This window comes from Bos indicus, chromosome 6 (genome assembly GCF_029378745.1).
Source record: "Bos indicus isolate NIAB-ARS_2022 breed Sahiwal x Tharparkar chromosome 6, NIAB-ARS_B.indTharparkar_mat_pri_1.0, whole genome shotgun sequence".
In the NCBI taxonomy this organism is placed as follows: domain Eukaryota; kingdom Metazoa; phylum Chordata; class Mammalia; order Artiodactyla; family Bovidae; genus Bos; species Bos indicus.
In genome coordinates this window covers 116,332,992-116,357,396 of record NC_091765.1, presented here as the reverse complement: position 1 = coordinate 116,357,396, position 24,405 = coordinate 116,332,992, and the positions used below count along the sequence as shown (strand labels likewise).

At 42.0% G+C, this 24,405-nt stretch overlaps 1 protein-coding gene and 1 non-coding gene across 12 annotated transcripts in view; one reads left to right on the top strand and one right to left on the bottom strand.

Moving 5' to 3' along the window:
• Positions 1–24,405, top strand: part of ADD1 (adducin 1) — a 91,135-nt gene that overhangs the window by 15,930 nt on the left and 50,800 nt on the right. The gene's annotated exons all lie outside the window — the stretch shown is intronic.
• LOC139183756 (U6 spliceosomal RNA) lies at positions 22,367–22,473 on the bottom strand. The gene has a single exon (XR_011567373.1). It is a non-coding gene; the product is annotated as a U6 spliceosomal RNA (small nuclear RNA).

Here is a 24,405-nt window from a genome sequence, read left to right as displayed (position 1 = left end):
TGGTGGGGGAGGGGAGGAACAGGAATGGGGAGGGACTGCCAGTGTGTGTGGGGCTTCTTCAGTGATGAAAATGTCATAAAATTAGATTGTGGTGACGGTTGTATGTGTCTGAATATACTAAAACCCACTGCACTGCACACTTTAAGTTGGTAAATTGTGTGATATGTGAATACACACCAGTGAAGCTGTAAAAACGTGAATGCTGCATTAGGCATTTTTATTCTCACTGAAGTAACTAAATTGTCAGCTGTTAGGACAGTGCTGGGTGTTAGGGGTATGGCATCTGGATGTATTTTGCCACTTAAACTTTAGAGTTGATGAAATTGATCAAGTTGATGAAATTCTCTGAACTCGTTTTTTTCTCCTGTTGAAACAGAAACAGTGATCACAGCAGTCTTGTCCACCTGGAGTTGCTGTGGGGCCGCAGTGGGGCTTTTGAGCACGTGTGGCGTGTCGGCTGCTGTCAGCGTGCATGTCCTCTCCTTCCTCTCCCAGGGCACAGACCAGGGAGAAGCAGGTGTTAGGAGGGGAGGCAGAGACAGGCAGCAAAGAGCCCCGCTTACTAGCTACTCCCAGTTGTTTCTTTTTTAAGTAAATTTCTGTGTAGAGATAACTTTGTTTCAGCTGTAAGCTTTTGCAGCTTAGCACGAACTTTGTGGTGTGGTTAACCGTCCTTTCCAAGATTTAAGAATATTTCAGTTAAGAGGCCAGCCTTGTTATTATTGCACAGGTGATAGGTTATTATTGCACAGACCTTCAGTCAAGAAGGGAGGGTAGAAATGGTGCTGAGTCTCATGGAATGAACTCCCTTTAGGACTGAGTGTCTGCTTCCATAGGAGAGATGTGAAGATAGTTGCCCCTTGTTGGGGAGCTGGGTGACCCCGTCATCCACATGCTAAGTTTAGTCTGAGAGTTGTCCCCGGGAACTGAAACACTCCATACTTTGACAGCATCACCACCAGGAATGTCCCTGACCTAGAATGTCTGGAATACTGAATGTGCTCCGCTTTCTGCCCAGGGTGTTTGATTATTTTGAAAAATAGGGAATTTCTTCAGGGAAACATTTCCGGCTTTTTGTCAGACAGTAATAGTATGAATTTTGTTTGTCTCTAGTTTGTAATGATAGTAGTCACATTTAGGAGACTTATTAATTCATGGAACTTTTAGAAAGGCCTTCAGTGTGCCAGGCATTGCACTGGGTGGACATTGGGCATCAAACACAACAGGAACAGAGGGCCCACTTCAAGGGCTCGTGGCTCGTCAGATCAGAGAGCGTGGAAGCCCATGAGGATGAGGACACGGAGACTCCTGCTAGGGGCTTCTCTGTAGGCACAGGAGCGCTCTCCAGATCACTGAAATGTTACATATCACTCACTCACAGTTATTTTATTATTTCTACTTTATAAAAATCAAGCTAGCAGTTTTAAAGTATGTTTTACTTTTTCTTGGTGGATAATTTCCATTTTGATGTCTTCATAATGCCCTGGGGTGAAGTAGAATCCTCAGGAAAATAGTGCACAATTTGCTGACTACAGCTATGGAAGGTTGCCAGTACCTTTTTAAAATGAATTATTTGTATGTTATTTCAGCTGTTGACCCCAGATTTTATTGTGCTGTGAAAACAGCCATGATGTCATCTTTAGTCTCAGTAAAAATCAAGACTGAATGAGAGTTGCAAGGATACATGAGTTACATCGTATGTGATGTATGTTTTTTTCCCCCTGAACGAGCGTATGGATTGTGCTTTTATTTTTTATTTTTTGGCCACATCTGATGAATTGCAGTATCTTACTTCCCTGAACAGGGATTGAACCTGGGCCCCAGCAGTGAAAGCGTCGAGTCCTAACCACTAGATGGTCAGCGAATTTGGTTGGTGCTTTTAAATTCAGATAAGCAGAACATTTGTAGCTATATAATCTGAGCTATAATCTAACTTTCAGAGTAGTTTAAAGGATTAGAAATTATATATAGTTTGATTGCTAAGTGGTTTGGAGTTTATTCTTTTTCTAACTTCTTAGTAAGAAGTTGATCACATATTTTTAATAGAAGTGTTGAGGGCTATCCATTTATGTAGAAACGTTGAAGGCTATATATTTGTCTAGAAGTAGGTGTTTAGTAAACCCAGCAGTTTCAAAGTATAATATTTTTATTATGTGTGTTCAGATTTTCATTATGATTTCTTCTTTGGCCTGACATTATTTAAAAGTATGCTTTTAAATTTCCAAATATATGTTTTAAAAGATTGTTATCGACTTGTTTTAATTACATTGTGAGCAGAGTGATGTTTGTATGTACCAATTCGCTGGAATTTGTTGAGATTTTTAGTTCCATCCAGATGTGAGGTGAATGTTTAATAAACATTCATAGTATTCTAGAGAAGAATTTTTTTAAGGATGTCATTTTCAAAATATTTGCTTATTTATTTTGACCCTGCTGTGAGGCTCGTGGATCTCAGGTCCCCCACTCAATTCTGGCACTGCAGTGAAAGTGCTGAATCCTAACCACTGGACCACCAGGGGACTCCCATGAAATGTAATTGTTTTGGAAAGTAGGGAGCTGCAAGGTCCTATTCTCATGATCTTTTGATGACATTGATCTTTTTTTCTGTTTACTGTTTGCTGATTTTTTTTTTTTTACTGTTTTGCCTGTTAACAATTAGCTAATGATTTGGTATTAATCTCTACATTATGGGTTAAACTACCCATTATGATGGTGCATGCATGCGTGTGCAGTCAGTTCAGTCGTGTCCAACTCTTTGTGACCCTGTGGACTATAGCCCGCCAGACTTCTTTGTCCTTGAGATTCTCCAGGCAAGGATACTAGAGTGGGCTGCCATTCCTCCTCCAGGGATCTTCCCAACCCAAGGATTGAACCCACGTCTGCTGCATTACAGGCAGATTCTTTTCCCACTGAGCCACCTGGGAAGCCCACCATTATGATGGTAGATTTTCAGTTTCTGTTTTTGCTTTATATGTGTTGACACCATTTTATTAGGCATATATATATGAATATTTTATTGTTAACTTGAAAATTTTTTTTATCACATTTTAGAATGGCGCTACCATTCTAAAGAAATGGTTTTCTTTTCCATGGTCTTTATTATCTCAACATTAATATAGATATTCCAGCTTTCTTTTGGTTGTTGTTTGCTTGGTATGCATATTTTCATCCATTTACTTTTAAACTTTTTATGTTTTGTTCTTATGTTTTATGATTATATTAGTTGTTTTTTCTGTGGCTGCTTTAACAGATTACCACAAACTTGATCTTTAAAACAAGAGAGATTTTCTCTCACAGTTTTGGAGTCCAGAAATCCAAAACCAGTATCACCAGGCCAAAATCTCTGTGTTGATGGGAGCGTACTTCCCCTCAAGTTGTAGTGGAGAGAGTTTGTTCTTGACTCTAATGGCTGTCAGCACTCTTTGGCTGTAGCGGCATCACTCCATTCTCGGAGGGCCTGGTCAGATTGCCCTCTTCTCTTGTCTTTGTAGCCAGCATCTCTGTCTGCCTCCTTTTTGTAAGGATGCTGGTGATTGCATTTAGGGTCCATCCGGGTAATCCAGGATAATCTCACCATTCTCAGTACCTTAATTACATTTCCAGAATCTTTGCAACATAAAGTAAGGTTATTGGTAACAGGGATTTGATTTAGGTCATACCTGAATGGTCTAGTGGTTTTCCCTACTTTCGTCAATTTAAGTCTGAATTTGGCAATAAGGAGTTCATGGTCTGAGCCACAGTCAGCTCCTGGTCTTGTTTTTGCTGACTGTATAGAGCTTCTCCATCTTTGGCTGCAAAGAATATAATCAATCTGATTTCAGTGTTGACCATCTGGTAATGTCCATGTGTAGAATCTTCTCTTGTGTTGTTGGAAGAGGGTGTTTGTTATGACCAGTGCATTTTCTTGGCAAAACTCTATTAGTCTTTGCCCTGCTTCATTCCATATTCCAAGGCCAAATTTGCCTGTTACTCCAGGTGTTTCTTGACTTCCTACTTTTGCATTCCAGTCCCCTATAATGAAAAGGACATCTTTTTTGGGTGTTAGTTCTAAAAGGTCTTGTAGGTCTTCATAGAACTGTTCAACTTCAGCTTCTTCAGCGTTACTGGTTGGGGCATAGGCTTGGATTACTGTGATATTGAATGGTTTGCCTTGGAAACGAACAGAGATCATTCTGTCGTTTTTGAGATTGCGTCCAAGTACTGTATTTCGGACTCTTTTGTTGATCATGATGGCTACTCCATTTCTTCTGAGGGATTCCTGCCCGCAGTAATAGATATAATGGTCATCTGAGTTAAATTCACCCATTCCAGTCCATTTCAGTTCGCTGATTCCTAGAATGTCGACATTCACTCTTGCCATCTCTTGTTGGACCACTTCCAATTTGCCTTGATTCATGGACCTGACATTCCAGCCCTGGGATTTCTTTGGAAGGAATGATGCTAAAGCTGAAACTCCAGTACTTTGGCCACCTCATGCAAAAAGTTGACTCGTTGGAAAAGACTCTGATGCTGGGAGGGACTGGGGGCAAGAGGAGAAGGGGACAACAGAGAATGAGATGGCCGGATGGCATCACTGACTCGATGGACATGAGTCTTAGTGAACTCCGGGAGTTGGTGATGGACAGGGAGGCCTGGCGTGCTGCGATTGGTCAAAAAGAGTTGGACACGACTGAGCGACTGATCTGATCTGATCGGTAACAGGGATTAGGACTGATTTCTCTGGGGATCGTCACCAAACCTACCACAGTGGGTATTATTATATCTGTCTTTTAACTGGTGTAATAATATTTCCATTTATTGTGATTCTGATAGATTTGTACTTTTTCTGTCATCTTACAATTTGTCTTCTATTTGTAATTCCCCCCTCCATTCTTGCCTTTTTGAACAACCAGGTTGTTTGGCTTGTTTTTCATCATGTATTCTCCTTTTTGGTTTGGATTACATAATCTGTTATGTTCTCTTCATGGTTGTCCTTGAAATTTTGCCATGTGTATTTAACAAAGTGAAATTAGTTTCATATTCCACTGTCAGACAAAACAAAGACATTAAAATACTTTAATTCCAATTAAATCCAGTGATCAGGTTACTTGTTACTTTGTCCAGTGTTTTAGTCTAGCCTTTTTTTTAAACTCCTAGATTGGACAACAGCATCATTATATTTTTCAAAAACATGTTTAGATTCGCTTTCACATTTAGCAGTTTCTTTACTCATGATGCTTACTACTATTCTCATTTTTACCCTGGGATTATTTTTTTCTTCATTCTCCAGTCAAGAATACTGGAGTTGGGTTGACATTGCCTTCAGGGGATCTTCCTGACCCAGGGATCGAACCCAGGTCTCTTGCATTGCAGGTAGACTCTTTACTGTCTGAGCCACCAGGGAATCCCTTTTCTTCATTAGAAACTCCTTTACTGTAGGTTTATAGGTAGTAACTCTGTTTTTATCTGGAATGACATTATCTCATAGGCATTCTCCAAAAATAGTCTTGCTTGGTATGGAAATCTAGATTGACGGGTATTTCCCTTGCAGTAGGTTCTCTACTTTTGTTGTTTCTGTTACAAGTTTGCTGATCGTCTGACTGTTATTCCTAGGTAGGTGATGTCTTTTTTTTCCTTTGTCTGCTTTTAGAAAAAACTTTTTTGCCTTAGCTATTGTGCAAAATGATTACAATATTTATGAGGCAGAGATTTACTTTGCTTGACATTTGTGGACTCAGGTCTTTCAGTTACGTAGGCTTGTCAGCCATTCCCTCTCCATTTCTCATTCTGTCTTCTGCCATAATTTGTATCTCCTTGTCTCTCTGTGCTTGTTCTCTGGTTAATTTCTTTTCAATCTGTCTTTTAATTCACTGATTCCTGTTTGAATGAAAGGTGCTATTAATTCATTGTTGATTAAACTTTGTTTCTAAATTATTTCATTTCTAAAAGTTGTTTGGTTTCTTTTTCAGCTCTTCTTGCTTGTTTTAGATAGTCCCTGGGGAGTGTCATATTTATGATTAATTTATTTTTAAAGCACTTCATACATAATTATTCTGTGTCTTGCTTGGTAATTCTAGTATCTGAAGTCTTTGAGGCCCTGACCTATAAGATATTTATTTCTTCAGTGATTGTCACTTATGGAGATTGTTTTTGGGTTTATTGAATTTTTAACTTGGACCCCATATTTGGTTGTAGCGACTTAGCAGCAGCAGCAACAACCTGTGGGATAACCTGAGGATGTTTTTCCCTGAGATGATTTTATTGTCTTCTACTGTGACCCAGAGTTATTCAGCCTGAGACCATTCCCACCCCTGATAGAGCTCAGCTCATCAGCTGCTCCTTTTTTTGCCTCTGCCAACTGAGATTTTGTCATCTGACTTCTGGCCATGTCACTTTCTGTGAGTAATTCCAATTCAGAGTTCTGGTTTCAGTCTCAAGGTTTTGGCTGTTATTGCTGTAGTTGTTGTTTTGCCCTTGGAAGTTTTATGTATTTCTTACATGCAAATAATATTTAGAAAATAACAGTATAGAACATCTTATTTGAGTGGTGGGGACTCTAAAATTTTATTTCTTACTTGAGTTCTCCAAATGGTATTTGTTAGTAATGGGAATAGTGGTTGTGTATTGGTATAAAACTTAGTAAAACTTAGTATGAGGTGATTCTAAAATGCATAGTTTGAAGGTCAGTGGAGTTAATGTTTTTGGTACAGAAAAGAATGAGCTACAGCTTGACCAGCATATGAGACTTGGCTAAAGTCATGTGCACAGTTTTTTCATCTATAAAATGATCACGTGGTTTCTCAAGTTCTTTCTGGTGCTAAAAATGTGTACTTATAAGGTTTTGTCTCACTGTTCTTTATGTCTGTTACGTTAATTTAATCAGCATTATTTAAAATCTGTGTTTAGAGAATTGTGTTGGGAATTTTGGAAGGTGAAGCATTTAATAGCTCCCTGCTTCAGTAAGCTTGAAGTCTAGGAATTGTATTGAAAATTGACAGTACAGAGCAGTGAGATATCTGTAAGAGGGAACTCAAAAAGTGGTGTTGCTGTGCTTTCCCTGTGCTTGTATTGAAGAACACAGTGCCCATCATAGAATGTTCTTCTAGTGTTCTTTTTAAAATATATGTATATAATTTTTATTTATTTATTTTTGGCTGTGCTGGGTCTTCATTGATGCGAGGGCTTTTCTCTAGTTGTGGCAAGCAAGAACTAGTCTCTAATTGTGGCGGGCAGGCTTCTCATTGCAGTGGCTCCTCTTGTTGGAGTCTCTTAAGGCACGCAGGCTTCAGTCGTTGTGGTTCCCAGACTCTGGAGCACAGACTCAGTAGTTGTGGTGTGTGGGCTTAGCTGCTCCACAGATGTGGGATCCTCCTGGACCAGGGATCAAACCGCTGTCTCCTGAATTGGCAAGTGGACTCTATCACTGAGCTACCAAGGAGGCTCTCAGTCTAAAGATGCTAATGCTGCTTGTAATAATAATACTGATGAGCAACAACAACCACCATTTATTCTATTTACTGTGTGCCAAGCATTGTATGAAACATTTGATGTAAATTAACTCATTTAATCTTAAGGAAGTAAATAATAATATCATTCCCACTGACGGGTGAAGAAACTGACGCATAGAGTGCGCGTGTGTGTGCTTAGTTGTGTTGGACTCTCTGCGACCCCGTGGACTGTAGCCTGCACACTGTCCATGAGATTTTCCAGGCAAGAATACTGGAGTGGGTTGCCATTTCTTTATACAGGGGATCTTCCCCACCCAGGGATCGAACCCACCTCTCCTGTGTCTCCTGCATTGGCAGGCGGATTCCTTATCGCTGAGCCACAAGTTTATAGAGAGATTAAAAATGTGGCTAAGGTTATGCAGCTAGAAAATGGTAAACTGGGATCAGAACCCAGGAGGCTTGGCTTGAGGGTCTCTACTCTAGATATGAATTGAGCACATTTATTAATCAGCAATGAGAGGCTAACGGAATTTTTATGAAGACCCAAGCCAGATGTTTTGTGTATCAATATTATCTCTCAGATTTTGGAAATATAATCACAATAGGGTGCATTACAGTTCACTTAAATTTGTTCAGTTAAACAGATGGTTGGTTGGCTTATCTTTGGCTGCCTCACCCAGAGTTGTTTTTAAAACCACACCCAAATCTCTTTCAGTAACCTACACTACAGTATTGATTTAGAAATTGAGTTAGAGAAACTTCACTTCTTTATTTGTGCTCCATGTGTTGATAGAACACAGTACTTTTAATAGAATGTTTTTAATTAATGTATTTTAACTTTTAGTTGGTTAAACTTAATGTTCTTGAAGCTTTTGAAATGAACGTTTTTAGCAGCTGCTTTCACATTCTCATCAGATACTAGATCATCACAATATTCCCTGCTTGTCGGGCACTCACCGTGCCAGACACTGCACTAGATGGTTTACACTCGCTGTTTCTAATTGTCCACACAGCCTTGAAACGTGATTTGAGTATATTTTATTACAAATGAGGAAACTGAGGTGAAAAAGATGACAGTAAGGATGTGAGGCGGTAGCGGGTGCTGCTGGTGCACAGTTGAAACGTTCACCACTGGGCCTGGTGGGGAGGGAGAAACACACCCCTCAGTGTCCAGGGAGAAGGCAGTGAGATAATTGGAAAAGAGCATCCCAGTAAATTCCAGATGGATTCAGGAAAGATGTTTAAAATTATAAGGACTGTAGAGAAAAAGCAAAGTAATGTTTATTAGAGATAATTCCTAAAACTTTCTTGGAACAGTTTCTCATACATGTGCCAATGAAGGAATAACTTTCTATTTAAAAGGAGAAGAATTCGAAGGAAGAGGTTTGCAGACCAGAATATTAAAATGTTAAAATGTTTGCTCACTGAAAAATAAAACTATGGAAGATGATACTCTGGAAATGTCAAATATGACAAAAGGTCATTGTAAATATACAGTTTAATTCAAATTTGTAGGAATAAATACATCAAGATTTCAATAGATAGGCAGGTGGACAGAGAAATTAATAGACAGTAATGGAAATTTCAGATGTAAATAAACATATAAAAAGCATTCATCCTTTCCTGCTAATCAGAGAAATACCAAATAAAGCAGCCACTTCCGATCCATCAAATAAGGGACATTTTTCTGATACCTCTGCTTCCTTTTCAGAGTATGTGAGCTTAAAAGGAACTGAAACTTTTTATTTCATCCTAACCCATGTGGAGAGTTACTTATGCTGTAAATTTTCTTTTCCAATTTACACCGTTTGATTTAGCAACTGTTTTTTGAGCTTCCACTCTAGGCAAGGTCCCACACTAGGATTTTTTAAAAGGCTCAAAATTCTCCAAGCCAGGCTTCAGCAATACGTGAACCGTGAACTTCCAGATGTTCAAGCTAGTTTTAGAAAAGGCAGAGGAACCAGAGATCAAATTGGCAACATCCGCTGGATCATGGAAAAAGCAAGAGAGTTTCAGAAAAGCATCTATTTCTGCTTTATTGACTATGCCAAAGTCTTTGACTGTGTGGATCACAATAAACTGTGGAAAATTCTGAAAGAGATGGGCATACCAGACCACCTGACCTGCCTCTTGAGAAACCTATATGCAGGTCAGGAAGCAACAGTTAGAACTGGACATGGAACAACAGACTGGTTCCAAATAGGAAAAGGAGTACGTCAAGGCTGTATATTATCACCCTGCTTATTTAACTTATATGCAGAGTACATCATGAGAAACACTGGGCTGGAGGAAGCACAAGCTGGAATCAAGATTGCCGGGAGAAATATCAATCACCTCAGATATGCAGATGACACCACCTTTATGGCAGAAAGTGAAGAGGAACTAAAAAGCCTCTTGATGAAAGTGAAAGAGGAGAGTGAAAAAGTTGGCTTAAAGCTCAACGTTCAGAAAACTAAGATCATGGCATCTTGTCCCATCACTTCATGGGAAATAGATGGGGAAACAGTGGAAACAGTGTCAGACTTTATTTTTGGGGGCTCCAGAATCACTGTAGATGGTGATTGCAGCTGTGAGATTAAAACACGCTTACTCCTTGGAAGGAAAGTTATGACCAACCCAGATAGCATATTCAACAACAGAGACATTACTTTGCCAACAAAGGGCCGTCTAGTCAAGGCTATGGCTTTTCCAGTGGTCATGTATGGATGTGAGAGTTGGACTGTGAAGAAAGCTGAGCACCGAAGAATTGATGCTTTTGAACTGTGGTGTTGGAGAAGACTCTTGAGAGTCCTTTGGACTGCAAGGAGATCCAACCAGTCCATGAGAAAGGAGATCAGTCCTGGGTGTTCCTTGGAAGGACTGATGCTAAAGCTGAAACTCCAGTACTTTGGCCACCTCATGCGAAGAGTTGACTCATTGTAAAAGAGTCTGATGCTGGGAGGGATTGAGGGCAGGAGGAGAAGGGGATGACAGAGGATGAGATGGCTGGATGGCATCACTGACTCGATGGACGTGAGTTTAAGTGAACTCTGGGAGTTGGTGATGGACAGGGAAGCCTGGCATGCTGCGGTTCATGGGGTCGCAAAGAGTCGGACACGACTGAGTGACTGAACTGAACTGAACGTTTGGAGGGTTATTTATTTTATTTATGCTGTTGCAGTTATTTGAGAGTGCTTTGTATTTTTATTGGCTTGTTAAAATATGCTATTCAGTTCAATCATTCAGTTGTGTCCAACTCTTTACACGCCATGGACTGAAGCACACCAGCCTTCCTTGTCTACCACCATCTCCCAGAGCTCGCTCAAACTCAGGCCCATTGATTCCATGATGCCATCCAACCATCTCATCCTCTGTCGTCCCCTTCTCCTCCTGCCCTCAATCTTCCCCAGCATTAGGATCTTTTCCAGTGAGTCAGTTCTTCGCATCAGGTGGCCAAAGTATTGGGACTTCAACTTCAGCATCAGTCCTTCCAATGAATATTCAGGACTGATTTCCTTTAGGATAGACTGGTTTGATCTCCTTGCAGTCCAAGGGACTCTCAAGAGTCTCCAACACCAGAGTTCAAAAGCATCAGTTCTTCGGCACTCAACTTTCTTTATGATCCAGCTCTCACATCCATACATGACTATTGGAAAAACCATAGCCTTGACTGCATGGACCTTTGTCCGCAAAGTAATAGCTCTGCTTTTTAATATGCTCTCTAGGTTGGTCGTGGAGAAGGCAATGACAACCCACTCCAGTACTCTTGCCTGGAAAATCCCATGGGCGGAGGAGCCTGGTGGGCTGTAGTCCATAGGGTTGCTGAGAGTCGGGCACGACTTCACTTTCATTTTCACTTTTCACTTTGTGCATTGGAGAAGGAAGTGGCAACCCACTCCAGTGTTCTTGCCTGGAGAATTCCCCGGACGGGAGAGCCTGGTGGGCTGCTGTCTATGGGGTCGCACAGAGTCGGACACGACTGAAGCAACTTAGCAGCAGCAGCAGCAGCAGGTTGGTCTTAGCTTTTCTTCCAAGGAGCAAGCGTCTTTTAATTTCATGACTGTGGTTACCACCTGCACCGATTTTGGAGTCAAAGAAAATAAAGCCTCTCGTGTTTCCATTGTTTCCCCATCTATTTGCCATAAAGTGATGGGACCAGATGCCATGATCTTAGTTTTCTGAATATTGAATTTTAAGCCAGTTTTTCACTCGCCTATTTCACTTTCAAGAGGCTCTTTCGTTCCTCTTTGCTTTCTACCATAATGGTGGTGTCATCTGCATATCTGAGGTTATTGATATTATCCCAGCAATCTTGATTCCGGCTTGTGCTTCATCCAGCCTGTCATTTTGCATGATGTACTCTGCATAGAGGTTAAATAAGCAGGGTGACAGTATACAGCATTGATGTATTCTTTTCCCAATTTGGAAGCAGTCAATTGTTCCTTGTCTGGTTCTAACATTTGGTTCTTGACCTGAATACAGATTCTTCTCAGGAGGCAGGTAAGGTGGTCTGGTGTTCCTAATCTCTTTAAGAATTTTCTGCAGTTTATTGTGATCCACCCAGTCAAAGGCTTTAGTGTAGTCAATGAAGCAGAAGTACATGGTTTTTCTGGAATTCTCTTGCTTTTTCTATGATCCATTGGATGTTGGCAATTTGATTGCTGATTCCTCTGCCCTTTCTAAATCCAGCTTGAACATCTGAAAGTTCTCGGTTCACATACTGTTGAAGCCTCTCTTGGAGAATGTTGGGCATTGCTTTGCTAGCGTGTGAGATGAGTGCAGTTGTTTGAACATTCTTTGGCATTGCCTTTTTTTGGGATAGGGATGAAAACTGACATTTTCCAGTCCTATGGCCACTGCTGAGTTTTCCAAATTTGCTTGCGTATAGAACACAGCACTTTAGCAGCATCATCTTTTAGGATGAAAGTAGCTCAGCTGGAATTGCATCACCTCCACTAGCTTTGTTCATAGTGATGCTTCCTAAGGCCCACTTTACTTCAAATTCCAGGACTTTTGGCTCTAGGTGAGTTATACCATCGTGGTTACCTGGGTCATATAGATCGTTTTTGTATAGTTCTGTGTATTCTTGCCACCTGTTCTTATATCTTTTGCTCTGTTAGGTCCATACCATTTCTGTCCTTTATTGAGCCCTTGTTTGCATGAAATGTTCTCTTAGTGTCTAATTTTCTTGAAGAGATCTCTAGTCTTTCCCATTCTGTTGTTTTCCTCTATTTCTTTGCATTGATCACAGAGGAAGGCTTTCTTATCTCTCCCTGCTATTCTTTGGAACTCTGCATTCAGATGGGTGCATCTTTCCTTCTCCGCTTTGCTTGGCCGTCTGTGGGGCCTCCCCGGGCAGCCGTCTTTCCTTTTCCGCTTTGCTCGGCCGTCTGCGGGGCCTCCCCGGGCAGCCTTCTTTCCTTCTCCGCTTTGCTCGGCCGTCTGCGGGGCCTCCCCGGGCAGCCGTCTTTCCTTCTCCGCTTTGCTCCGCCGTCTGCGGGGCCTCCCCGGGCAGCCGTCTTTCCTTCTCCGCTTTGCTCCGCCGTCTGCGGGGCCTCCCCAGGCAGCCGTTCTGCTTTCTTTTGCTGCTTTTTTGGGGGGTGGTTTTGAGCATCGCCGCCTGCACAGTGTCACGAACCTCCATCCTTAGTTCTTCAGGAACTCTGTCCCTTAAATCTGTCATTTCCATTGTATAATCATTAAGGGATTTGATTTAGGTCATACCTGAATGGTCTAGTGGTTTTCCCCACTTTCTTCAATTTAAGTCTGAATTTGGCAATGAGGAGTCTGTGTTCTGAGCCACAGTCAGCTCCCAGGTCTTGTTTTTGCTGCGTGTATAGCGCTTCTCCATCTTTGGCTGCAAAGAGTATAATCAAGCTGATTCCTGGTGATGTCCATGTGTAGAGTCGTTTCTTGTGTTGTTGGAGGAAGGTGTTTGCTATGACCAGTGGGTTCTCTTGGCAAAGCTCTGTTAGCCTTTGCCCTGCTTCATTTTGTACTCCCAAGACCAAACTTGTTACTCCAGGTATCTCTTGACTTCCTACGTTTACATTCCAGTCCCCTGTGATGGAAAGGACATTTTTATTTTGGTGTTAGTTCTAGAAGGTCTTGTAGATCATCATAGAGCCGTTCAACTTCAGCTTCTTCAGCTGGTTGGGGCATAGGCTTGGATTACTGTGATAGTGAATGGTTTGCCTTGGAAATGAACAGATCATTCTATCGTATTTGAGTTTGCACCCAAGTACTGCATTTTGGACTCTCTTGTTGTCTGTGAAGGCTACTCCATTTCTTTTAAGGTATTCTTGCCCACAGTAGTAGGTATACTGGTCATCTGAATTAAATTCACCTACTCTGGTCCATTTTAGTTCACTGAATCCTAAAATGTTGATGTTCACTCGAAAGTATGCTGTAGGTTTTCAGAATGTTCTGAACTGTTGTGTGGAAATCAGTTTGAGGTATTGTCACACTTTTGGGCCCTGAGGAGAATTGCCTCCCCTAAGTAAATGAAGGAAGCATGATTATTCATATGAGGCTTGGGATTGAACAGTTGACTAAATGGACCATTTCTCTCCTTTATTAACCCTAGAAGGTCAGGCTGCAAGGCCAAGGTGCCTAGGTTTTCCTAGACCCGCAGTATAACATACTTGGGAAAGAACAGTTTATTTGATCATTTTAAAACTGGGTCACATTCTGGTTAACAGTGATAGTATTGCTTGGCTAACTGTCGATTCAAGGTAAAAACATTCTCGTCTTAGGCTCATGTTGTTAGTCCTTCCTCATGTGTTTAACTGGATTGCAGAGTAACTTCCATATGAAGTCTGTATAGAATTTTCTATACTCACATATGTCTGGTCAGCCTGTGCTTCCTGACTTGCTTGTCTGGGTCTTTCTGGGCCTCTGGTACCATGAGTCTAGAATTCTCCTTTTCTTAATTCCTGACCTTGGGAGTTATCCTTGCTTGAGTCTCCAAATTCAGTCAGCTAGAGACGGATGCAGCTTTAGTCTTGTCTGCCAACTTTGGGAATTGACGTAATTCTTAGAAACATAATACCCAGGTTACTTGAAATATAAAACCCAGTTTGACACACAGATTGTTGGTTTGCAGCCTGGAACTTCCTTGTGAGTGGTGGACTGAGATTTGGAGTTTGTTTAGTTAACTGCTTGTATCCCCAGAGTCTCTTGGTCATACGTCAGTTTTGATTGGATGGGGCAAAGTGATGACTTTTCTTACAGTCAGATGCCTCTGGAATCCAGACTTAGATTAGCATTGCCAGTCCAGAATGTGAGACCTGAGTGTGTATTTGCTCCTCAGTATATGTTTATCGAGGGCCTACTAGGTGTTAGCCATGTGCAAACAGTAGTGAGTGAGGGAGGTAAGCCTCCTGCTCTCTGGAGAGGTTACATTCTAACCGGGGAGACAGTGGATTTCTGAAGGTAGTACTGATAACTGGCACTTGGTGTGTTAGTATGTGGTTAGTTAGACATCCGTGCTAGACATTTTGCACTCATTATGAGGGGCACGTTTGTTAGCCTCATTAGTTCAGATGTGGGAGGTGAGATCAGGGAAATGCTTACAGAGCGTTTGCCTTGGAAACTGAGATCATTCTGTCGTGTTTGAGATTGCATCCAAGTACTGCATTTCAGACTCTTGTTGACTATGAGGGCTACTCCATTTTTCCTAAGGAATTCTTGCCCACAGTAGTAGATGTTTTGGTTATCTGAATTAAATTCACCCATTCCCATCCATTGTAGTTCACTGATTCTGAACCATTCAACATCCAAACCATTCCAACCATTCAACAGTAATCCAAGTCTATGCCCCAACCACTAATGCTGAAGAAGCTGAAGTTGGCTGGTTCTGTGAAGACCTACAGGACCTTCTAGAACTAATGCCAGAAAATGAAGTTCTCTTCATCAGAGGGGACTAGAATGCAAAAGTAGAAGAAAAGAGATACGTGGAATAACAGGCAAGTTTGGCGTTGGAGTGCAAAATGAAGCAGGGCAAAGGCTAACAGCTTTGCCAAGAGAACCCACTGGTCATAGCAAACACCTTCCTCCAACAACCCAAGAGATCACTCTACACATGGACATCACTGGATGGTCAATACCGAAATTGCCTTGATTATATTCTTTGCAGCTGAAGATGGAGAAACTCTATACAGTCAGCAAAAACAAGACCGGGAGCTGACAGTGGCTCAGATCGTGAGCTCCTTATTGCCAAGTTCAGACTTAAATTGAAGAAAGTAGGGAAAACCACTAGACTGAGTATGACCTAGATCAAATCCCTTATTATACAGTGGAGGTGATGAATGGATTCAAGGGATTAGATCTGATAGAGTGCCTGAAGAACTGTGGATGGAGGTTTGTAACACTGTACAGGAGGTGGTGGCCAAAACCATCCCCAAGAAAAGGAAATGCAAGAAGACAAAGTGGCCGTCTGAGGAGGCCTTACAGAGAGCAGAGAAGAAAAGCTAAAGGCAAGGGAGGAAGGGAAAGACACACTCGACAGAAGGCAGAGTTCCAGAGAATAACAAGGAGAGAGAAGAAGGCCGCCTTAGGTGACCAATGCAAAGAAATAGAGGAAAAGGATAGAATGGGAAAGCCTAGCGATCTCTTCAAGAAAACGGAGATACCAGGGGAATATCTCATGCAAGGATGGGCACAATAAAGGAGAGAAAGGGCAAGAACCTAACAGAAGCAGAAGAGATTAAGAAAAGGTGGCAAGATTACACACAAGCACTATACAGAAAAGGTATTAATGACCTGGATAACCGTGATAGTGTGATCACTCACCTAGAGCCAGACATCCTGGAATATGAAGAAAAGTGGACCTTAGGAAGTGTCACTATGAACAAAAGCTAGTGGAGGTGATAGAATTCCAGCTGAGCTGTTTCAAATCCTAAAAGATGATGCTGTGAAAGTGCTGCACTCAATGTGCTAGCAAATTTGGACAACTCAGCAGTGGCCACAGGACTGGAAAAGGTCAGTTTTCATTCCAGTCCCAAAGAAAGGTGGTACCAAAGGATTTTCAAACTACTGCACAATTGTACTCATCTCACACGCTAGGGGAGTAATGCTTAAAATCCTTCAAGCTAGGCTTCAACAGTACGTAAACTGAGACCTTCCAGATGTTCAAGCTGGATTTAGAAAAGGCAGAGGAACCAGAGATGAGGTTGCCAACATCCATTTTGATCATAGAAAAAGCAATGAATTCCAGAAAAATATCTGCTTCATTGACTATGCTAAAGCATTTGACTATGTGGATCACAAGAAACTATGGGAAATTCTTAAGGAGATGGAAATACCAGACCACCTTACATGCCTCCTGAGAAACCTGTATGAAGTTCAAGTAGCAGCAGTTAGAACCAGATATGGAACAACGAACTCATTCAAAATTGGGAAAGAAAAAAAAAAAAAATTGGGAAAGGAGTTTACCCTGCTTATTTAAGTTATTTGCAGAATACATCATGTGAAATGATGGTCTGAATGAACCACAAGCTGGAATCAAGATTGCTGGAAGAAATATCAATAACCTCAGATAGGCAGATGATACTGCTATAATGGCAGAAAGCGAAAAGGAGCTAAAGAGCCTCTTGATGAGGGTAAAAGAGGAGCGTGAAAAAACTGGCTTAAAGCTCAACATTCGAAAAACCTAAGGTCTGGGATGGGGAGGGAGATGGGAGAGAGGTTCAAGTGGGAGAGGTCATATATATACTTATGGGTGATTCATGGTGATGTTTGGCAGAAACCGGCACAGTTCTGTAAAGCAATTATCCTTTGGTTTAAAAAATAAATTTAAAATTGAAAAGAAAATGAAGATCATGGCATCTGGTCCCATCATTTCATGGCAAATAGAAGGGGAAACAGTGGCAGCAGTGACAGATGTTATTTTCTTGGGCTCCAAAGTCACTGCAGATGCTGAGTGTAAGCAAGAAATTAAGACTCTTGCTTCTTGGGAAAAATGCTATGGCAAGTCTAGACAGTGTATTAAAAAGTAGAGTCATCACTCTAATGACAAAGGTCTGTTTAGTCAAAGCTGTGCTTTTTCCTGTAGACATGCGAGTTGGATTATGAAGAAGGCTGAGCCCCGAGAATTGATGCTTCAAATTGTGGTGCTAGAGAAGACTCCCCCCACCCACCTTTTTTTTTTTTTTTTAATTTTCTTCTTTGGAGAAGACTTTTGAGAGTCCCTTGGACAGCAAGGAGGTCAAACCAGTCAGTCCTAAAGCAAATCAAGCCTGAATATTCATTGTTAGGACTGATGCTAAAGCTCCAATCCTTTGGCCAACCTGATGGGAAGAGCCGAGTCACATAAAGACTCTGATGCTGGGAAAGTGAGGGCAGGAGAAGGGACAACAGAGGATGAGATTGTTGGATGGCATCAACGACTGACTGAATGGACATGAGTCTGAGCAAACTCAGGGAGGTGGTGAAGGACAGGGAAGCCTGGTGTGCTGTTGGTAGTCCATGGGTTGTGAAGAGTCGGACACAACTTAGCTACTGGAACAACTGCAGAGCCAGTAAATGGCTGAGCTGGAGTTTGAACTCAAGCAGTTTAAGTCCAGAGTCTGTACTCTGAAAGTACAAATGAATGCCTCGAAAGGGAAGAAAACCCTGGGTGATGTGAGAGAGCTGGGAAGAGGGGCTGCTCTAAATCTCGCAGTGAGGGAAACTTCTCAAAACTTGGATGTGAAACATGACCTGAAACCTGACTGATAAGGAGTAAGGTGCTCAAAGTAGCTGAAGTAAATTTGTTTTGGGCAGAGAAGGGTCTAAAGGTTCTGAGGCAGGAAGGAGCTGGGTGTTTTTGCAGAAGAAGGAGGCCAGTTTATCTGGGACAAGGAGGCAAAAAGATTGCTGGGCCCTAGCTGGAAAGGTCCCTGCTGGCTGGTATCAGCAGTTCAGATTTACTCAGGGACTGTGGGAAGTCACTGATAGGAATCAGGTAGGAGGAGGACCTGATTTGATTGTATTTTTATGGAGAATGTGTTATAGGAGTTTAAGTCCAAGCAGGGAGGCTAGGCTGGGGGATGATTAAGAGTTCTGTTTTGGACACGGGTATGAAGGGCCCTCCTAGTGTTAATATCTTTTTTTGCTTATTTACCAAGACGTAACTGAAATATCTCAGTTCTTAAAGAAAATGATGATAAGCAGATTTAGTTTCATCCCCTTCTTCCACTCCCAAACAAAGCCACTCCTCACTCCTGGCCTGGCTCCAGATGTTGCTGGAGTGCCTGTCACTCTCACCACCTCTGATGCCACCTCAGGATCCCTTCCTTAATGTTGCCACTGACCTCCCCACCCCCATCCTCCCAGTCCCCTGCCCATGGCACTGTGTAAGTTATTTATGTAGCTCACTTATTGCCTGGCCCCCTCTGCTATGTGTATATGTTTCCTGAAGGCAGAAATCTCTGTTTTGTGCATTGAGTCTCCAAGCATCCAGATTGAAGCTAACACAGTGCCTAGCCTGCGTTAGCTTCATGGTAGGAGCAAAAAACTAAGATCATGCCATGTGGTCCATCACTTCATGGCAAATAGTTGGGGAAAAAATGGAATCTGTGACAAATTTTATTTTCCTGGGTTCCAGAATCACTGCAGAGAGTGACTGCAGCCATGAAATTAAAAGACGCTTGCTCTGTGGGAAAAAAGATAGGAGAGACCTAGACAGCATAGTAAAAAGCAGAGGCATCCATCACTCTGCAAATAAAGGTCCGTATAGTCAAAGCTATGGTTTTTCCAGTAGTCATGTATCAATGTGAGAGTTGGACAGTAAAGAAGGCTGAGTGCCAAAGAATTGATGCTTTTGAACTGTGGTTGGAGAAGACTCTTGAGAGTCCCTTGGACTGCAAGGAGACCAGCCAGTCCATCCTAAAGGAAATCAGTCCTGAATATTCACTGGAACGACTCATGCTGAAGCTGAAGCTCCAGTCCTTCGGCCACTTGATGTGAAGAGTCGACTTACTGGAAAGGACCCTGATGCTGGGAAAGATTGAGGGCAGGAGGAGAAGGGGGCGACAGGATGAGATGGTTAGACAGCATTGCCAGGTCAATGGATATGAGTTTGAGCAAACTCCAGAAGATGGTGAAGGGCGGAGGAGCCTGGCATGCTGCGGTCCGTGGGGTTGCAGAGAGTCGGACACGGCTTAGTGACTGAACAACGACAGGAGGAGCTCGGTAGGCGTTCACGGAGGATATCCTTCAGCTTCTGCTTCAGCTGCATTTGAAAAGTTATTTCTGGGATCTGTCGCTTCTGTGGCCCAAGTGTGGATGGAGCCTTTGAGAGTTTGAAATCTGCCCCCACCTCAGTAGGGTCATGTTTGTTTGAAATGGCACATTTTGATTAAATAAAGACTAATAATATATGCAGTTTGAGGCATAATTTTCCTTTGTTTCAGTTGGTTTTGGCCATTTCCCCTTATTGTGAGAAAATGAAAATTAGGCCATTTTATTCACTTTAAGACCTTCATGGTTTTCCCTTTCAAATATCATTTGGATTATTAAAGCCTTCAGAAGTATTTTGGATATTAACATAGGAAATTCCTATGGTGGTAATAATGAGAAATTATACAAGAAAATATCTTTTAATATGTTTTTGAAACCAGTTGCAGTTGTGATAGATGTCTGAAATTTTCAGTTATTTCTAACCAATAGTAAAAATAAAGCAAGCAAGAAGGAATTTGGTGTTGTGGAATGTCCATAAAACCTGACCAGGACACTTTGGACCCAGCCTTGTCCAGTCATCATAGCCGCCCTTTAATATGTGTCCACTGGCAAACACTGCTAAATGCTGTCTAAGTAGCATTTTTGATTCTTATAATATCCCTTGAGGTTTCCATGACAGCATTCATTTATAGGTGATGAAACTGATTTTCAGAGAGAAGTTAAGCGACTTCAGAAGTTCAGGATCTAGCGGCAAGCTGTGCGTTGGACCTCTGGCTTGCCCTCAGCCTGACCTCAGACACACCGGGCTGCTGTTCTCTGCCCGTGATGCCCAGTGTGCCCAGGTCCATCTTCTGCTGTTTCTGAGCCTCAGTTTTCATAGTTCTGAAATGAAGGGGTTAGGTTTAAACTACCACGGAGGTCTTCATAGCATTGCGTCAGAACGGCTCTCAAGGTCCTCAGGCCTGCTGTGCTGCCTGCAGCTCTGCGGGCTTTTCACACTGTTCCCAGCCCCTCCTGAGCACCGGACAGCAGTGTGAGACGCTCAGACTGTGGACCCGTGGAAAGCCCGGTCGGCTTTCGGAATGAACAAGATGACTGGATTTCCCTCGTAACTTTGGACTTCAAGGTGTGTGCTGAGTGCCCTGTTCTTCAGCAGTAAACCTTGCCTGTCATTCCCTAACTTGGGAAGGGAGGTACTTCATATTCCCTGGATTCCTTATGGGATGAAATGCCCTGTTGTGCTTAGAGGCCAAGAACTCCATTGCTTTTGGTAAGTTGGAAATATGCAGTGGCTGCACAGTGGAGCCAGTACTGATTTAAAGAAATATTCAGTCATAAATACTTCTGATGGGAACAGAATCATTTTGGAAGACTGACTATGAGGGGCTCATTAACTGAATACTTTCTTAACTCACTTGAAAGTTTAGTTAATATTTCTACCTTGAGATAAGATAGTCTCTTTAGAGCCTACATTTATCACCTGAAAGTCAGGATAGGGCCACCCTGCTAAAGTTCTTAACGGTATATATCAGTTCAGTTCAGTTCAGTCGCTCAGTCGTGTCCGACTCTTTGCGACCCCATGGACTGCAGCATGCCAGGCTTCCTTGTCTATCACCAACTCCTGGAGTTCACTCAAACTCACGTCCATTGAGTCGGTGATGCCATCCAACCATCTCATCCTCTGTTGTCCCCTTCTCCTCCTGCCTTCAATCTTCCCCAGCATCAGGGTCTTTTCCAATGAGTCATTTCTTCACATCAGGTGACCAAAATATTGGAGTTTCAACATCAGTCCTTCCAATGAACACCCAGGATTGATCTCCTTTAGAATGGAATGGTTGGATCTCCTTGCAGTCCAAGGGACTCTCAAGAGTCTTCTCCAACACCACAGTTCAAAAGCATCAATTCTTCGGCGCTCAGCTTTCTTTATGCTCCAACTCTCACATCCATACATGACCACTGGGAAAACCATAGCCTTGACTAGATGCACCTTTGTTGGCAAAGTGATTTGTCAGCTTTTTAATATACTGTCTAGTTTTGTCATACCTTTTCTTCCAAAGAGCAAGCGTCTTTTATTTTCATGGCTGTAGTCACCATCTGCACTGATTTTGGAGCCCAAGAAAATAAAGTCTCTACTGTTTGCATTGTTTAGCCATCTATTTGCCATGAAGTAATGGGACCAGATGCCATGATCTTAGTTTTCTGAATGTTGAGTTTTAAGCCAGCCTTTTCAGTCTCTTTCAGTTTCATCAAGAGGCTTATTAGTTCCTCTTCGCTTTCTGCCATAAGGGTGGTGCCATCTGTGTATCTGAGCTTATTGATATTTCTCCGGATGCCATGACCTAGTCATGATCATTCAGAGATGACACTGAAAGATGAACTGCCCAGGTCGGTAGATGCCCAACAGACTATATATTAAACTATAAAACTTTAAGACAAATGCTTGATGTCATTACCCTGCTGGAAGGACAAGATACTGTGTATGCTGTTGATTTATACCTTCAGGGATGCTTAGGATTTTATTTATGTGCTTTATGGTGTTTTATTTTTAAACTTTTTCTTTTTATGAATTTAATTTTAAAAATGTATGTTTGTACAACAAGGACTCTGCTGGCTTTCTCTGTCCTCCGTCTACCCGGATCCCTCCATTCCTTAAAAGTGCAAACCACCATCTTAAATTTCTAGTACATTTGTTCCTACATTTCTTTATGCAAATACAAGCAAATATGAGTGTTTTTTGTATCCTTCCTCCCGCCTCAAGAGGAACTCTAGGTACGCTGTTCTCTGTATCTTGGTTTTTTTGAAATAGGGAATGCTTCATGAATTTGTGTGTCATCCTTGCACAGAGGCCATGCCAATCTTCTCTGTATCTTTCCAGTTTTAGTATATGTGCTGCTGAAGTGAGCACTGTACCTTGCTTTTTTTCACTTAATAGTATATCCTTATTTTTGTGAAATTGAGACCACTAAGAATTTGTGTGCTCATAATTATTTCATAGCATAAAGGGTTTCCAATCTCCATCAGCTGATATAAATGTTAATACTTTTCAGAGAGTAAACCTGTGGCAGATTTTTACTGAGACTGATTATTGTGATTTTAAATACTTCCTCTCTTGCTCTAAAGTGGGAAAGCTGACACCGTTTTCAGAAGTCCCAGTGTTTGTGTGGACAGAGTATGCATATGTTAGCATTCTCAACAGTTTTGTTCTCGGTTTATTAGTCTTGGCTGAGTCATGCCTTCAGAGCTTTCTTTTATCATTTGTCTTCCACAAAACCAGTTACTTCACAAATTGGAACATTTAGTTACCATTAAATTCTGAAAAAGCTGCTTGCTTGTTTTTGTGGTGTTTTAACCTTCCTTGCTTACAGCCCTGCCAAGTTTTGGTACCTTCCTCCTCCTTCCCAGAAAGATAGAAGTAAGTTGCCCTTATGGAATGAAATTGAGAAAATGTTTTGTTTCAGTTAAGCTGTAAATTTTGAAAGTCATTGATTCAGGAAAAATATAGCTAAAAAAATGAAAATAGTAAGGTAATTGAAGGACGGTTAACAGTATCACGAAGGAACTAAAATAGAGAAAGTGGTTGACGTGGTCAGAGGATAAAATTGAATTCTGTTTTTTCTGCATGTGTTCTGGGCATGAACATCTCAGAATATGTACATCGGTGTAGTAACTGGTGGAGACCGTCCTGTGGAGGGGTAGGTATTTGCTAGTTTGTGAGATACCTGGGAGGTAGTGAAGGACAGGGAAGCCCGGCATGCTGCAGCCCATGGGGTCTCAGAGAGTCGCACATGGCTTAGCGACTTAACAACAGCAACACATAAAATTATTTCTCCTGGATTCCTCTCATGAAATCTGAATTGTAGTTTGCTTTGTGAAGTTACTTCTTGAAAGTGCTTAAGAGTATGCTGGCTAATATTTGCTGTACGTGCTATCTGAAAGTAATGGGTGTTACTTGAAATAGCGTTTTTTTGTTTGCTTGGATGAATTTTGTGAGTTTAGTAATTTAGTGAATTTAGCAGAATTTTGTGAAATTAGTAATGGAAAGTGATTTTATATGCCTCTCCACCATCCACCCACTTAGATTTTGTTGAGGCCTATCGTGTGGCCGTCGGTGGGGAGGCCAGACTGCAGTGTGCTGCCTGCCCTTGGCCAGTGTCCACCTTGTGACTCCTGCGTGGCAGCTGTGGGTGAGCATGGCGTTTGGAGCCGGTGGTCTTGGGTTTAGGTCCTGAGTGGCCGTCTACTTACCTGAGGCCTCAGGAACTCCTGCAGGGCTGTCGGAGTGAACTGGTCTCTGTGGAAGTGCGTCCTCCGCAGTGGCCCGTGGCGCTGTCCTTGTCCCCTTCACGCATCAGTCACTCTTCTCATCCCTTGCATTTTCTAGCTGCATTTCCTCAGCTGGGCTTGGGGAATATGATGGAGTTTGTGAGTCATGGAGATGGTGACTAGCCTCTATCCTGTTTTATTGCTTTCAGATACATTTTCTCATTTAACCATTAGGTTAAGAAGGTATTTTTACTTCATGGGTGAGGACTCCCTAAGTGTTGAAATTATACGGTGGAACGAGTGGGACTAACCACTGGTACCTAGCCCAGGGGTCTGTCCTCTGCCCATTACTGTCCACAGAGGGAAGAAGCCTTCCCTCAGCGCAGAGGGGCTGTTCAGTAGAAGCAATAAGAGTGCGGTCTCTAAACCATAGTCTTAATTTAAGAGTCATGCTTTCCCACCATGGCTGTGTAACCTTCAGCAAGTAATTGGAATCTCTGTAATACACCAAAAAATTGATGAAATGCTACAGTTAAGGAAAACAGCAGCCATATAACTGTAGAAATGTTACAAA